The following is a 14,395-nucleotide window of genomic DNA, read 5'->3' on the forward strand; positions in this document are numbered from 1 at the left end:
CAAATCATTGATTCTTAGAAGCGGATATTTATTCTTTATCGTTACCTTGTTTAGCTGCCTATAGTCAATGCACATCCGTAGGGAACCATCTTTCTTTCTCACAAATAGGACAGGTGCTCCCCACGGTAATGAACTGGGCCTAATAAATCCTTTCTCAAGCAAATCTTTCAATTGCGCCTTCAGCTCTTTCAACTCTACAGGAGCCATTCGGTAAGGAGGAATAGATATAGGCTTGGTGTCCGGCAATACATCGATAGAAAAATCAATCTCTCTTTCCGAAGGAAGGCCGGGAACTTCATCCAAAAATACATCAGGAAATTCATTTACTACCGGGACGGATTGAAAATTCGGCTGCTTTAATTCAGTGTCATGAACTCGGACTAGATGATAAATATAGCCTTTAGCTATCATCTTCCTTACCTTAAGATAGGAAATAAACCTACCTCTTAGAGACGTTGTATTACCTTTCCATTCAAGTGCGGGTTCTCCCGAGAATTGGAATCGAACTATTTTCATTCTGCAATCAACGTTAGCATAACAAGAGGCCAACCAATCCATGCCCATAATTACATTGAAATCCAGCATTTTCAGCTCAACCAAATCAGCTTTAGTCTGACGACCACATACCACAATCACACAATTTTTATACACTTGTCTGGCTATTACTGGATCACCAATCGGAGTAGATACCTCGAAAGGTTTAATCGGCTCGGGTTTTACCCCAATGCGGCCAAAGAATATAAGGAGTAATATAAGATAGCGTAGAACATGGATCAATCAATGCATAAACGTCATGAGAGAATATGGATAGTATACCTGTAACCACATCTGGAAAGGACTCAAGATTCTGTCATTCGACTAAAGCATAAATACGGGGCTGGGTGCCACCTGAACTAGTTGCTCCCCCTCTGCCCCTATCGTGGCCTGCTGGAGTCTATGGAGTCTGCCCTATCGAGCGCACAGACGAGAAACAACCAGCCGCTGATCCTGTGGGCTAGGCCCCAACTCTACTACACATCGATGGACAATCACGTATCATATGCCCAACCTGACCACAGGCATAGCAAGCATCAGAACCTCGGCGATACTGACTGAAATGTAATTTACCACACTGGCTACATCACGGCACCGATGGTCTCCGCTAGCTAGGATCACCTCCAAACTGAAGACCTGAGACTCTCAAACTCTGACCCGGACCAGAATAAATAGGGCGATCAAATCTTCTGCCCGCAAACCTAAGAGGTGCACTGGTCGCGGACTGGCCCGAATATCTGGAATACTATTGCAGCTGACCCCCTCTATACTCACTACTAGCACCGACAGATCTGGCCCTCTTGCTCTGTCCTCTATCAATATCACGCTCACCCTCTCGTGGTCAAGTATCGCTCTTCTAAATTCTGGGCGTGGGCCTGAATACGGGAGATGTCCATCCCCTCTTGCAATGAAGCTGTCAAGCAATCTTTAAATAAATGTGGCCCTAAGCCACTCACAAATCTATGTACTCTATCTCCCATGTCATCCACCATAGTCGGAGCATATCTAGCCAATGAATTAAAGTGAAGGCTATACTCCCGAGCACTCATATTCCCTTGCTTTAGATTTAGAAACCTGTCAGCTCGGGCCCTTCGAACCTCGAGTGGCAAATAGTGGCGGAAGAAAGCATTTACGAATTTCTGTCAAACTGGGGGAGGTGCATTTTCCTTTCTTGAAGATATCCAGTTATTATACCAAAGAACCGCCACATCACGGAGCCTATAAGATGCCAATTTCATGAATTTAGTATCGGAGGCATGGATGATTCTCAACATCCTCAATATTTCATCTATAAAACCTTGCGCGTCTTCGTCCGGTTTCGACCCGAAAAATTCTGGAAGATTTAAACTCATGATATCACGGGCTCTAGCACTAGTTGCCCTGTCACCTGGACCCGTACTCTGCCGCTGAGCCTGAGTGGCAACTAGCTGTGTCAATAATTGAATAGCTTCGGTCATTTGTTGACCCGAAGCACTCGGTGGAGGAACTGGAGGCATAGGAGCTGGAGTAGAAACACCTTCTGGTTCTTCTATAATAGGTGGAGTGTGAGAGGTATTGGATGGAGCCACATTATGGGATTCACCTTCTTTTACATTCATTGGCGGCTCCTTTTCCATCCGCCTTTCTGTCGTAGCCTTGCCCTTCTGGGCGGCTGTAGCTTTCTTCTTTACCGGCATTACAGAAATCATAACGCACAATCAGGGATAAGAAAATTTTATAACATGGCTCTATCGCACAATCTAATAAGAAGAAGAATGGTCATTTTTCCTAAATGCCCCTCAGCCTCCTGTTTATAAGTGTGGCATGCTTCACACCTATAAATGAGACTCTACTGGACACGGTTCGTAAGTACACCCTAGGACGGAACTGCTCTGATACCACTTTTGTCACGACCGGACTAGGGGGCCATGACGGGTACCCGGAGCTGACTACCGAGCACCGCTCATTATGCTAATCATCATACCCATCCTGAACATACACAATCTCGAAGGTAACACATACACATATATAAGCCCTCACGGCTGCGAAATGATATACACTGATGTATCCTTGAGACAACTACTACCCACGCAGCCGTATCTATGAGCCTCTACAAGAGTACTGAGACATAGGGACGGGACAGGACCCCGTCAGGCCTAAATATATATATATATATATATATACACAAAAGAATGTATCAACAAATAGCACCTCCGGAATAGTGGAGTGCTCCTGTGAATCTGCTGACTAAGCTCCTAAGAATCGGGGCCGCCTCCTTGTCTACCTGTGGACATGAACACAACGTCCAAAAAGAAAAGGACGTCGCATGAACAATGTACTGAGTATGTAAGGCACGTACAATAATAACATGACGGAGAGATAAGAGAACAGTAAGTAAGGAAACAACCTTAAAATGAATGTCACTTAAGACAGAATAATGCATGCTAACTTACATTATAAATAACATCATATCGAGTATACATATATAAGCAACCCGACCATGTAGGTATGGTGTGATCATCATAAGCCCGCATCTGGGGTAACCATCTCATGCGGCCTACTAGTGGTGTCTGCCCATGCCATGTAGACATGGTGTATATGCCGCCCGTCTTAGCAGTGTCTGCCCGGCCATATAGGCATGGTGTAATCTCATTATCATATACTTATCATAAAGCATGCATAGTAACTCAAGGACAAGCAATAACTCTATCGGGGTGACGTAAGGTCGAGAACTCGCGATTCCATTATGGAGTAGTCATGGTCACCATGCCTTACCTTGAAGGAACTAGCATTATAAGGTGAGTCTAACGACAATTAATAACAATAATGAATCATTAGCTTCATAAGAATATCATATCATAAGTTTTGGTATCTCTAGACTTAGACTCATCATCATCATTGTCATATACACAACGCATCTCTTATCTCTATTTCATGAGAGGCTCTTAATAATCATAGACTCGTAGTTTTCGGAATATAAGAGAGTCATGGAAAGACAAAGGAGGTCGTGTTGTAGGAATCATGCCTTAGAGAAGAAGGGACTAGCCTTACATACCTTTTCTCCTATCTAGCTTTGCCGACTAAATGCTTTCTTCCAAGTGCACTATTCTACCTTCAAAAGAATTTGTACTAAGTTTAGATAATCGGAAACATACTTGAAGCTAAGTTAAGACGACTAAGGGCTAACGAAAATTGGACAGCATTTCCTTTGTTTCTACAACTTTCTCCATATAATACAACAACTCCCAAACATCAATAACAACATTCATAATACCATAATCAATAACGTCGTCAAGTTCGACATTATCCAATTTCCAAAATTCCTTACCAAACTGATTCATGACCATAGCTATGGCATAACACTATACTCGTTCTCATATAATACTTATTTAACATCATTTGTATCATTTATAACAAGATTTCACTCATAACATCTCAAGAATCATGATTCATGTCAAACTACTATTCAAGAATACCACCATTCTCACATTTGTAACCCATTTTCTACTTTCTTCCATAATCTAAGTCTTTCAACCATTCAATATTCTTAATAACATGGAATCATCATAAAACTCACCTTTGATTAGGTAGGAATGGGATTTTGATGAAAAAACTCCACTTGGAGAAACCCTAGTTTCAACTCTAAAGAGATTCTTGACTCCTAGCAACCTTAACTAGCATTCTTGCACTTGATTCCACTAATTATAGGTGTTTGATCTTTGATTTACCTTGGGTTTATGTTGGTGAAATGTGTGGAACCTTCTAGAGGTCTTGAGAGAAGTGGAGAGGTTGGAAAAATGAAAAATTAGAAGTGGGAACATATATTTATACTCGGAAAATACTCAGCCCGACGGGAGTTACACGGACCCTTATATGGTCCGTATAATATTATACGGTCCGTATAAGTGACCGTATTTCACCATCAGGGAGATCCCCTTTTCTGTAAGGTTATACGGACCCCTTATACGGAGCGTATAAAGCTATACGGACCGTATAAGTGGTCGTATAACTCCATTTTTCTGAAGTTAATCTCGTCATCTCGTTTGATCTCCAATCCTTATGGAACCTTCTTAGCACTTGTTTAACACTTTATTAACAATCTAAAGAGCGTTATAACTTTTCCTCAAGACATTATTAAATCAACATTATCTCGGTACATTCCAAAACCTTTCCAAAGCACGGCTTATACTTTGCCTTCCTTAACGAACTTCCTTCTCTTGCCCCAAACGTCTTTGGAATCTTAATTAGAATCACCAAGTAACCTTTCTTACTTGTAGGGACATCGCATGCATCTCACCCTGCGTTAGTCTATCCACCACACATTGACATGAAATTTTTCGTGGTGTAATATAGACTACTTTGGTTCTGAGGTTCAGCGGAAAGGCATGGCTAAAGAGTGAGTTATTAGTGTTGCTGTTCGGCCATCCAGGTAGGTTATGGCTTACCTTTGGTTAGACTTCGTATAGCGAAGTACATATTTAGATTATATTGTTGGAGATAGCATGCGAACCTTCGAGTATGAAGTCGGGTTGGATATTACCTTAGGTTGGGCCCTATTATGTGTGATTTGATTATTCAATTGTGCCGGCTTCTTGTCATAAGTCATTGGTAGATATTGGATTATGTTTTATCATCTTGATTATGATGTAGTTGGCATACCCACTGTTGGTATTTGTACTCGGATATATTGTTGGCGTACCCACTGTTGGTACTTGTGATTCGGTTATATTATTGGCATACCCACTGTTGGTATTTGTATTTGCATATATTATTGACGTACCCATTGTTGGTACAAAGATATTGAGCACGATTATTGATGTGATTCATGCATTGCACGCACTCTCATTTTCATGATACACTGTTGAGATATTGATGATACTTGATGAAATACTTGATGAGCTGGGCTCAGTTTTACTTGAGTGACGTGAGAGTCCGATATTCGATGTTCGTCTCGGAATCGTGGATTGAGTGAATTGATATTTGATGAAACTCTTTTACTTGAGTGATGTGAGAGTCTGTTATTTGATGTTCATTCTGAAATTGTGGATTGAGTAAGTGCATGGACTCCGCGGGTCCCCCAAAGTGGTGCCGGTGAGAACCCCCGTGGGCAAAGATTCGGGGTCCCGTCTATTTGTTGGGTAAAAATCCGAAATGGGTGGCACTTAGACTTCGCGAGTCACACTGGGTTGTGCTATTGGGACGTCGATATTTCTGTCCGGCGTACATGTGTACACCCCATTTGCATGGCAATGCACTGCATTCATACCATTATTGCATTGCATTGCATTATGAGTTGATTGAGGTGTTTGGTGTTGTATTGTGATGTTGGATTGGATTAGATTGGATATATTCAAACTCAGCACATTTGGGATTAGATGCTTTACATAGGTGATGACAGATGATTAGAACTGATTACATTGTCTTATACTTTCTAGTTTATTTGCTTATCTGCCTTATCATCTGAATTATATTAACTATGCTTAGTCGGCCGATGATGCCTACCAGTACTGTTGTTTGTACTGACCTACACTTGCTGCATTCTTTTATGAATGCAGAGTATCAGGTCGGATCCACTTCCGTGATGCGTGGCTGATCGTCGCTTCAGCTTTCTCTTGAGTTTCTAGGGTGAGCATGGCCGTCCGCTGCCTTGAAGACTTTCTATCTTTATGTCACATTCTATTCAGAGACATAGACACCTTATGTATTAGTATTCCATATTGTATTATTCCCCTTTAGATGCTCTTGTGTTATTCAGACTAGACCCTGGGGGTGTTTATCGTCATTCTGCATATATATATATATATATATATATATATATATATATATATATATATATATATATATATATATATATATATATATATATATATATAATACAAGAGCGTGTCTAGTAGAGTCTCGGGATCGGTACGATGAGCTTCGTACTTATCTGCGGGAGGCTATAGGACATTTAGGAAATCTCACTTTCTTTCTTCCCATCGTGCTACATTATTCAAATTAGTATCTGGAAAGATCGAATTGGTATCTGACTCTTATCTCTTTTTTTCACGTATGGCGAGGACTCGAGCTACTATGGCCCGAGGGTGTGCGTAGCCTTGTATGGCTGGCACCCGAGGGCGAGCAACAGCCAGAGGGTGCGGCAGAGCGAGAGGCAGCGGGGCTACCCCAGCAAGGGGTAGAGCTCTAGCTGTAGGACAACTCCAAGAGAGATCCTTGTTGTTACACCCCAGAATTTCGGGTGTTGTACGGTGAATAGACTAATACAAGTTAAGGTGTATATGATGCCCCTACAAGTGAGAAGGGATACTTAATGATTCTAATTAAGATTCTAAAGACATTGGAGGCGAGAGAAGAAAGCTCGTTGGAGAAAGTTAAGGTAGAAAGTGCCTTACCCCGTGTACAAATGTACCAGCAGCTATTACGGGTTTATAAGTCGAACAGACAAAATCGACGCATTTTGAACTGATTTAGAAAATTCTGCAGACACCAATTAGTGTCGACGGACCGTCACTGTGCGCCGTCAACATGTTTCTGCAAACTGAAATCTGCAGGCGCAAATCGACGGGCCGTCGACACGTCAACGGGACCGTCGACCCGGCCGTCAAACTGCCTCTCTGAAATTTTCTGGTTCCAGCTATAAATAGACGGCCCTTGTTTATAATTTTCATATTTCACTTTCTTTTCAACTCTTGAAACCTCTAGAATATTCCCCATATCATATTAACACATCTCCAAGAGAAATCAAGGATTGTTTACCAATAATCAAGGGAAATCAAGTGAAAGAAAGTTCACTAGGGTAGATAGAAGCCAAGAACCTACTCGGAAGTGGGAGCATATATTTATACTCGGAAAATACTCAGCTCGACGGGAGTTATACGGGCCCTTATATGGTCCGTATAATATTATACGGTCCGTATAAATGATCGTATTTCACCATCAGGGAGATCCCCTTTTCTGTAAGGTTATACAGACCCCTTATACGGACCGTATAAGTTGTCGTATAACTCCATTTTTTTGAAGTTAATCTCGTTGTCTCGTTTGATCTCCAATCCTTATGGAACCTTCTTAGCACTTGTTTAACACTTGATTAACAATCTAAGGAGCGTTATAACTTTTTCTCAAGACATCATTAAATAAACATTAGCTCGCTACATTGCAAAACCTTTCCAAAGCGCGGCTTATACTTTGCCTCCCTCAACGAACTTCCTTCTCTTGCCCCAAATATCTTTGGAATCTTAATTACAATCACCAAGTAACCTTTCTTACTTGTAGGGACATCGCATGAATCTCACCCTGCGTTAGTCTATCCACCACACGTTGACATGAAATTTCCCGTTGTGTAATATAGACTACTTTGGTTCTGAGGTTCAGCGGAAAGGCATGGCTAAAGAGTAAGTTATTAGTGTTGCTGTTCGTCCATCCAGGTAGGTTATGGCTTACCTTTGGTTAGACTTCGTATAGCGAAGTACATATTTAGATTATATTGTTAGAGATAGCATGCGAACCTTCGAGTATGAAATCGGGTTGGATATTACCTTAGGTTGGGCCCTATTATGTGTTAGGGCTAGCCACCCCGTTATGTGTGATTTGATTGTTCGATTGTGCCGGCTTCTTGTCATAAGTCATTGGTAGATATTGGATTATGTTTTATCATCTTGATTATAATGTAGTTGGTATACCTACTGTTGGTATTTGAACTCAGATATATTGTTGGCGTACCCACTATTGGTACTTGTGATTCGGTTATATTATTGGAATACCCACTGTTAGTATTTGTATTTGCATATATTGTTGACGTACCCATTGTTGGTACTGGTGATATTGAGCACGATTATTGATGTGATTCATGCATTGCACGCACTCTTATTTTCATGATACACTGTTGAGATATTGATGATACTTGATGAAATACTTGATGAGCTGGGCTCAGTTTTACTTGAATGACGTGAGAGTCCGATATTCGATGTTCATCCCGAAATCGTGGATTGAGTGAATTGATATTAGATGAAACTCTTTTACTTGAGTGATGTGAGAGTCCGATGTCTGATGTTCATTCCGAAATTGTGGATTGAGTAAGTGCATGGACTCCGCGGGTCCCCCAAAGTGGTGCCGGTGAGAACCCCCGTGGGCAAAGATTCGGGGTCCTGTCTATCTGGCACTTAGACTTCGCGAGTCACACTGGGTTGTGCTATTGGGACGTCGATATTTCTGTCCGGAGTACATGTGTACACCCCATTTGCATGGCATTGCACTGCATTCATACCATTATTGCATTGCATTGCATTATGACTTGATTGAGGTGTTTGGTGTTGTATTGTGATGTTGGATTGGATTGGATTGGATATATTCAAACCTGGCACATTTGGGATTAAATGCTTTACATAGGTGATGACAGATGATTAGAATTGATTACATTGTCGTATACTTTCTAGTTTATTTGCTTATCTGCCTTATCATCTGAATTATGCTAACTATGCTTAGCTGGCCGATGATGCCTACCAGTACTGTTGTTTGTATGCGACCTGGACTTGTTGCATTATTTTATGAATGCAGAGTATCAGGTCGGAGCCATTTCCCGTGATGCGTGGGCGATCGTCGCCCTTTCTCTTGAGTTTCTAGGGTGAGCATGGCCGTCCGCTGCCTTGAAGACTTTCTATCTTTATGTCCCATTCTATTCAAAGACATAGACACTTTATGTATTAGTATTCTAGATTGTATTATTCCCCTTTAGATGCTTTTGTGTTATTCAGACTAGACCCTAGGGGTGTTTATCGTCATTCTGCACTTTTCTACTACTTATATATATAAATATATATATCGTGAGACTTACATATTTATTCTATTTCGTTACTTAATTTCATTCTTTTATGTATTATTCATTGTTGGGTTGAGGGTTCGCTTACTAAGGTAGGAAGGTAAGTGCCCGCACGACTTAGGCAAAATAGGTCGTGACAAGTTGGTATCAGAGCCCTTGGTTACCCTGTTTTTAATACAAGAGCGTGTCTAGTAGAGTCTCGGGATCGGTACGATGAGCTTCGTACTTATATGCGGGAGGCTGTACGACATTTAGAAAATCTCACTTTCTTTCTTCCCGTCGTGCTACGTTATTCAAATTGGTATCTGGAAAGATCGAATTGGTATCTGACTCTTATCTCTTCTCTCACAGATTGTGAGGACTCGAGCTACTATGGCCCGAGGGCAGGTACCAGAGCCTGCAGCTACGGCTGGCACCCGAGGGCGAGCAACAACCAGAGGGTGCAGCAGAGAGAGAGGCGGCGGGGCTGCCCCAGCAAGGGGTAGAGCTCTAGCTGTAGGACAACTCCAAGAGAGACCCTTGTTGTTACACCCCAGAATTTCGAGTGTTGTACGGTGAATAGACTAATGCAAGTTAAGGTGTATATGATGCCCCTACAAGTGAGAAGGGATACTTAATGATTCTAATTAAGATTCCAAAGACATTGGAGGCGAGAGAAGAAAGGTCGTTGGAGAAAGTAAAGGTAGAAAGTGCCTTACCCCGTGTATAAATGTATCAGCAGGTATTCCTGGTAATTTACGGGGTTATAAGTCAAATGGACAGAATCGACGCAATTTGAACTGATTCAGGAAATTCTGCAGACACCAATTAGTGTCGACGGGTCGTCGACATATCGACGGACCGTCACTGTGCACCGTCAACATATTTCTGCAAACTGAAATCTGCAGGCACAAATCGACGGACCGTCGACAAGTCGATGGGACCGTCGACCTGGCCGTCAAACCGCCTCTCTGAAATTTTCTGGTTCCAGCTATAAATAGACGGCCCTTGTTCATAATTTTCAAATTTCACTTTCTCTTCAACTCTTGAAACCTCTAGAATATTCCCCATATCATATTAACATATATCCAAGAGAAATCAAGGATTGTTATCCAATAATCAAGGGAAATCAAGTGAAAGAATGTTCACTAGGGTTGATAGAAGCCAAGAACCTCTTGGGTAGTGAAGTTGAGCTTTTCTCCAAGTGGAGTATTTTCGTCTAAAGACCATTCCTATATGATCAAAGGTGAGTTTCTCATTTAATTCATGTTACTAAGAATATTGAGTAGTTGAAAGACTTGGATTATGGAAGAAAGTAGAGTATGAAGTTCAAATATGAAAATAGTGGTATTCTTGAACATTAACTTGACTTGAATTATAGTTCTTGACATGTTATGAGTACAATCTTGTGGTGAATAATACAAATGATGTTAAAGGAGTATTATATGAGAATATATATGGTATTATGTCATAGTTTTGGTTATGGATGACATTGGAAGGGCATTGTAAGGATTGAATAATGTTTAACTTGAAAAAGTTTATTGATTATGGTATCTTGGGTGTTGTGAATGATGTTTGGGAGTCGTTCATTACATGAAGAAAGTTGTAGAAACAAAGGAAATGCTGCCCAAATTTTCATTAGCTCTTAGTCGCTTAGCTTTAACTTAGGCATGTTTTCAATGGCCTAACCATGGTACGACTTCTCTTGAATGTAGAATTGCACGCTTGGAAGGAAACCATTTAGTCGATAGAGTTAAATAGACATAAAGGTATGTAAGGCTAATCCCCTTCTTTCCAAGGCATGACTCCTATATTATGATTGCTTCTCTATATTTCCATGACCTTCTTACATCCCAAAAGATGAAAGTTAAAGATTCTTAAGAGCTTCTCATGAGATAGAGCTAAGAGATGTGTTATGAAAATGATAATGATAATGATGAATCTATGTCCAGAAATTTTAAAGCTTATGATATGATGCTATTATGATGTTAATGATCTTTACATGATTCCTTGATGCTATTCATTGTTAATAGTCTCGCGCCTTATAATAGTTCCTTCAAGGTGAGACATGACTATCATGATGTTCCGCGTAATGTAATCGGAGGTTACTAACCTTACGCTCACTCCGATAACAGTTACGGCTTTTTTACTTGAGTTCTTATGCATGCTTCAGGTTAAGTATATGATGATAATTACACCGTGCCTAGATGGTCGGGCAGCACCGCTAAGGCGGGCGGCTTATAGATAATGATGATTACACCGTGCCTAGATGGCCCGGCAGCAACGCTAAGACGGGCGGCATATGGATGATGACAACACCACTAGGGGGCGGCATGAGATGATTCCCCCGGACACGGGAGGCCCGGATGCGGGCTAATGCTGTTATTGATTCAGACAGTTATGTATGTATGTGTTATTTGTTTTAAAGGTAAAAGTGAGAATACATGATCCCGCCTCAAGAGGCAAGCAGTTACAGTTATCCTTTCTTCTTATGCAGTTACAGTGATCCTTTCTTCTCATGCTTGCTATACTTCCTTATTATGTTATCATATATGCCTTACATACTCAGTACATTGTTGTACTGACGTCCTTTCTTTTATAGATTCTATGTTCATGCCCACGGGTAGACAGGGAGACGGCCCGGACACCTAAGAGCCTTACCAGCAGCTGTACAGGAGCACTCCACTACTCCGGAGTCACCGCTCATTGGTATATTTTTTTGTGTACACATTTGGCGCATGGCGGGGTCCTGTCCCGTCCTTATGATCTCAGTATTTTAGTAGAGGCTCGTAGATACATAAGTGTGGGTAGTAGGTGCTATGTGATCTTATTAGTGTATATTATGTATATCATTCTTGTAGCCTTGTGGTCCTATGCGTATTTATATGTATAATTTGGGAGATGTTGGTGATCATTTCATAGTAAGTTTACTTTGAGAGATTAGTTTGTTTGGAATGATTATGAAGGCTAGAGTGATATGCGGTGCTCGGTAGTAAGCTCCGGGAACCCGTCATGGCCCCGTAGTCGGGACGTGACAAAAGTGGTATCAGAGCAGTTCTGTCCTAGGGTGTGTCTACGAGCAGTGTCCATTTTACGGGTGTGAAGCGCGCCACACTTATAAACAAGAGGAATGATGACCGTCTTTCTTCTTCATAGATCGTGCGATAGAGCTATATTATAAGAATTCCCTTTTCCCTAACCGTGCATTATGTTTTCAGCAAAGTTGATGAAAGGAAAAGCTATAGCAACCCAGAAGGGCAAGATAGTGGTCGAAGATAGGATGGATAGGGAGGAGGGCGAGCCCCAGAGTAAGGCCCTGTTTCGGTTCTCTCATATTTTTCGCACTTTAGAGGAGCAAAGGGGAGTCTTAACCTTAGCTCCAGCATCCCCAGTTCCTCCACCAGATACCTCAAGCTAGGAGATATGGCAGGCCATCCTTTTGCTGACCCAGTTAGTAGCCGCTCAAGCTCAGTGGCAGGGTGTGGGCCATGGTAACAGGAGTTGGAGGAAGAGAGTCAGGTCTTTAGGGTCTGACCATGAGTTTAGGGGCGCTCCGAGGCAGCAATTCTCTAGGCACTCAGCTCGTTCAACAGCTAGTACGCTACCACAGTTTTCTGGACCCAGGGTTGATAAGGAAAGTAATAGGATGGTAAAAGTATCGAGAATCATGAGCTTTAATAGCTTTAGAGATAGAATCATTTGAAGGACATTATAGAGCTCATGAAAGGATATATATAGCCAAGGAACCATGCCTTATTGAAAGAAGGGTTAGCCTTACATACCTATTACTATAACGAAACGATGATAGTAATAATGTTGACGATGCTTATGGGCTATTAGGTAAACGTGTCCAAGTATGTATGACTACTATATAACACCGAGCTTATGTGGCCGGGTATGATATCTATTACGCGCATACCACTGCAGTTGGTACGGATAACATTGAGCCTTGGTAGGGCCATGTATGTATTATCACTGAGCCTTGTCATGTCCTAGTATGTGAAACACCAAACCTTTATGGTCGGGTATGCTATAAATATGAATACGGATATGAATACGGATACGAATACGGATACGGATATGGATATAGGTATATGTGTATATGTATGTACACGAGCACGCCATAGAAACGGAAGGTCCCTATGAAAGACAAGTAAGTGATTATGGATAGCCACCACTATCTCCATTCTCCCATATCTTATGCTATTTCTTATGCTAATCCTTATGTTGTTTCTTATGCTCTTTTACTATGATGTTGATTATGCCGTACATACTCGGACATTATTTGTCTGATGTCCTTTTATTTGTGGACGCTGTGCATGCACACGGTGGCCAGGGAGACAAACTTGATCCATAGCTTTTCTTACTCGGGGACTACGCCGGACTCCATTTCATGGGAGCTACAATTTTTGGTATTATTCTTTGTCACGACTCATCTCCGTGGGGTCATGACTCGTGCCCGAGTTGGACACTCACACACACACACACACACACATAAGCGTAATAGCAAAATAAACGTATATAATAGTTAAGGATATTATCGGGACGCACGGAAGCGAGTATGACGCACGAAGGCCGATCGGGCCGTCATAAAGTATACATACAATCCCCAACGTACCAACTTACAAACATATACGGAACCCACTATACATGTCTACGGAACCTCTGCACCAGGCCCGAAAACATAAATGTTATGACGGGACGGGGCCCCGTCGTGCCTTCGAACCGAATGTACATACATATCGGAAAAAGTGCATGCAAAATGTGAAAGCTCACGAACAAAGGAGCGCTGTAGTGGCTGATAGATGACCTAAGCGGGCGGATGCGCAGCGCGTATACGCCCTTTGTGGGCATGAAACACGGCCAGAAGAAAGGGGTCGTGCGGATAATGTGCGAATATGTAAACGGTCTGATGACAAACAAAATCAAAATCGGAACGAGGAATGTACGGAGAGTGAATAGGATGCGTAAATAATCAAAATACATATCGAAATCATAAACAGTATGAAACTTCCAAAATCGGCCCGTTAGGGACTCGGGGGTCGGGTGGCCCCGACGCTGGCGCCCAAGCTTGAAACATAACATAAC

Source organism: Lycium ferocissimum, chromosome 3, assembly GCF_029784015.1.
Source record: "Lycium ferocissimum isolate CSIRO_LF1 chromosome 3, AGI_CSIRO_Lferr_CH_V1, whole genome shotgun sequence".
In the NCBI taxonomy this organism is placed as follows: domain Eukaryota; kingdom Viridiplantae; phylum Streptophyta; class Magnoliopsida; order Solanales; family Solanaceae; genus Lycium; species Lycium ferocissimum.